We start from the raw sequence: 3,710 nt of genomic DNA, 5'->3' as shown, positions 1-3,710 counted from the left end.
CTGTCTTCCTGACCACCACGACTGCCTTGAAGTGTTTAGCTTCTTCCACATGGCCGGCAAGTACCATTTTTCCCATGTTGCACAGAGTGAAAAACATCCTGGGGGCTATGGTGCCCTCAAACTTCTGGTCATTCAGCCATGCAGCACTGAATTTCACCTTGCCTGGTTTCACCATGATCTTTGATCTGAATACTGCAAGAGCTGCCACAGAACTTACGAAGGAATGTTGTTTGTTTCAATGCTCCCACAGCAAGCAAAAGTTAGTGCATCTTCGAAGATGAGTTGAAACATGACGGACGGACAAACAGTGATCGCTATGAAGGGGAATTCCCCCAGTGTTTCACAGAGCCTTGCACCAGTCAAAGATAAGGAAAATTAGAGCTCGTACTGAGGCGTTCAGTCATTTTTCCCTTGCATGATCCGCGAGTGGGACAGAGGGGGGGAAATATGACTTTGGTGCAAATTGTCCCCTCCGCCCATACTGAAATGAGATTTTGGCAAATGATAGCACAGAAAGAGGAGAGTATATTGCCATATGATAAACATGTGGAACTTTCTCATCTACCTCAATACACAAGGAACTGAGGACTTTTCCAATGGAATGATGTAACTTTTAAAGTCTTCGATAGCTGGTGGAATGAGAATTAGTGTGACTTTGCAACAAGATAAGTGAAGAAATTAAACATTTATATTTATACAAAGAAAGTGATTTTTCATAAGCTTTAGACCTGAACTGTCCTCAGTTTCTCATTTAATAAACCACTGTTTCAGGATTCTGTCACGATTGCTGCTACATTAAGATGTTAGCAAGGTGATATTCTGCAAACTCTACTTCGTTTTGCCAAAAGCAGCAATACTTTAACATGACAACTTGAGAAGTGTAGGTGTTACTTGAAATTCGCCATTGATGAATGAGTGACAGCAAGTTTTAGTTGCTCCAAGTATAATGAAGAGGCTGGACCAATCACCACATCGAAAAACTTATACAAATGTAATGTAAAATAACTTTTTTGTGAAAACTGTTGAATGACCATTACAAAAACAAGAATGCAAGAAATAGAGCATAAAAAGAGATGATTGAAACATTTCTAGACAGAAATGAAATTTCAGAAAAAATCTTTGTTTGTGTGACCATATTGTCCATAGCTGCCTTACAATAACTAATGGTATTTTAAAACCATCTTTGCAACTACAGTATGAGAAACAACAGTGCCAAACAAAATTTAAAAATAGTGTTGGTAGATGGTGTTTCCTGATGTGATCGAATCAGACACAACATACCATAAGTAAGATCAATATATTTTGCAACAACCTCTTTTTACATGTAGGAAGCAAGTCAGAAAGTAAATGCGTTTCATTAGAGCATTTATGATATTTTATTTAAAAAGAGTATTTGGTGGCAAAATTTTTCTTGTAGTTCAAAGATGGTTTGAAAGTACCTTCAATAATTTCAGAAATAAGCTCAGAACAATGTAGGCCTCTTAAAAGAAATGAAAAAGGGACAGGGATGAATTATATAAACCAACATTACAGTGAGCACCAATAAAATTTTGCTTGTACTATGTTCATTACTGTAGGCTATTACCCACTGTGTTACATATATTATTATATAGGTAAAACCACTGGCAATTACCACAAGTTTCTTCCTAGCGTCATCCATAATTTCTCTCGTACACATAAACTACTTTCGAAGTCCGAACATGTACTAGAATAAATAAAACACTCATAAAATGCTGCACTGTACAATGTACTTGTGCTGAGATACAGTCGCAACACCTGTAAAGTGTCACCCGTGGCCTCTGGCCTGTCGAGCATGCACCACAGTCCTGGGTCCATGGACAAATCACAGAAATCCACCAATTCATGCCACACACAAATGGGACCAGCCAGTGGGCAGATTGGAAAGACCAGATCCGATGTGTGGAGCTTCCAAGTTAGTGGAAAATGATGGTTCTCAGATCGGTAGGCCCGATCTGTCATGTATGCCTGAGGTTTTCGGCCGTAACAGAAATCCATTCGTGTGGGGCTACCTATTCGTACCAACAGTCATGAGCCACCGGCAGTGTGAGGTTTAACAGAGACTATGGTGACCAATTAGTGCAACAGATGGTCTGGGCGAACACTTCGAGATCCAAACAAACCACCCCCTGCACTTCCCTGCCACTCTCGTCGGCAGCTGCTCAGCTAGCAGCAAGCAGTGGTGGTGGCACTGACTGCAAGCTGAGGGGAGGAGTGAGAGTTTTTCGAATTTCTCTAATACATTTGAAGTGCCCTGATTTCCAGAACTTGTGGTAACCCTGGATATAAATTTCTTCACGGTTCACACAGTGTTGCCATGCTTTTCACAGATGTGCAAGATACTTGAATGTACGGACATGAGCATGTATAAATGACCCCATAGGACTGTGTTTGTAGCTATCTGAGGGTTTTACGCATGATGCAGCTGTGTATAGGGACAAACGATCATCATTTAAAAGAGCAGTAACTGGTAGGTAACACTAAACACAAATGCAAACAAAATAGACCTATACAGTTTAATCATATGCTCAGTGACCAGAAAGTGGAATGAAAACCACATTACCTCTTCCAACATAAATCTTATGCAACCATAACAAACATTAAAATTAACGTAATTCAGGGTTACACAAAATGGTACAAACAATCTTTTTCTTTCCCTTCTTACCACCAACAAATGGAACAGGAATATCCGGTACATAGTCTATCATGAGGATGATAGTTTTTAATTATCCATCCTGTAATTAAAACTGTAATTTATATCCAATGAAACAATTATTTTAGTATGGTACTACACAATGATTGACAGAAAAAGTACGATACTAACATTCCCACAATGGTATATCAGTAAATTAGATTTGTATTTTGTCTTTTTTCCCATAAGGACCAGTGAATGATAAACCACAAATCCAAACACATTATCACTTGCACCTATCATACAATATTCTGGGAATAATTTCATTGAAGAAATGAAACTACCAAATTTTACTTCTGATACTTCCAAATTACGCACTTTCTTCAATCAAATTTCATCTTGCCTATAGAGAAATAAAAAATACAAGGTCTATCTCTTTTCTCCCCCACATTTTGCTATTCTTCATGAGATGCCTTGTAGACACATTTTCAGAATGGAAATTTCTCACTAGTATCTACACAACACTGACGAAACTGTTCTACAACCACTGGAACTTAAAGGTGAACAATGTTCTTATTATAACAAACATTCTTTATCACAAATGTTGACACAAACTTGACTTTTTTCAATGTGTTTCATCTGATTAATTCTTCTATGCTGCTTCACATTGCACTGTAATACTGTTGTGTACTACTAGTTATTTCACATCAAAATGGACATCACATACTCTGTCTTGAAAGCAAGTATAATGCAACTGACTCTTATGATTACACAAAAAAGCAGCCGTAGCCAAAGTACTGAAAATGTGAATGGTGTATGCCATAAAACACACAATAAAATGTTACAGCTATCCAATGGGATTGCTTCATAACATCTGGGCATTAAACAAAACATGAATGGTATACAATGAATGCAAAATAAAATGTTGCAAACTTCACTGGAGTAAAACACTGAGTGAGAAGGCCAAGGGGAGGATAACATCTATAAAAAATATGTTTGAGGTAATGTCTATTTAATAAAAACCTTTCAGGGAAGGGAATGGCTGTTCAGAAAAAAAGTG

This window comes from Schistocerca piceifrons, chromosome X, assembly GCF_021461385.2.
Source record: "Schistocerca piceifrons isolate TAMUIC-IGC-003096 chromosome X, iqSchPice1.1, whole genome shotgun sequence".
Classification (NCBI taxonomy): domain Eukaryota; kingdom Metazoa; phylum Arthropoda; class Insecta; order Orthoptera; family Acrididae; genus Schistocerca; species Schistocerca piceifrons.
Note: the sequence above shows the minus strand (reverse complement) of the source record.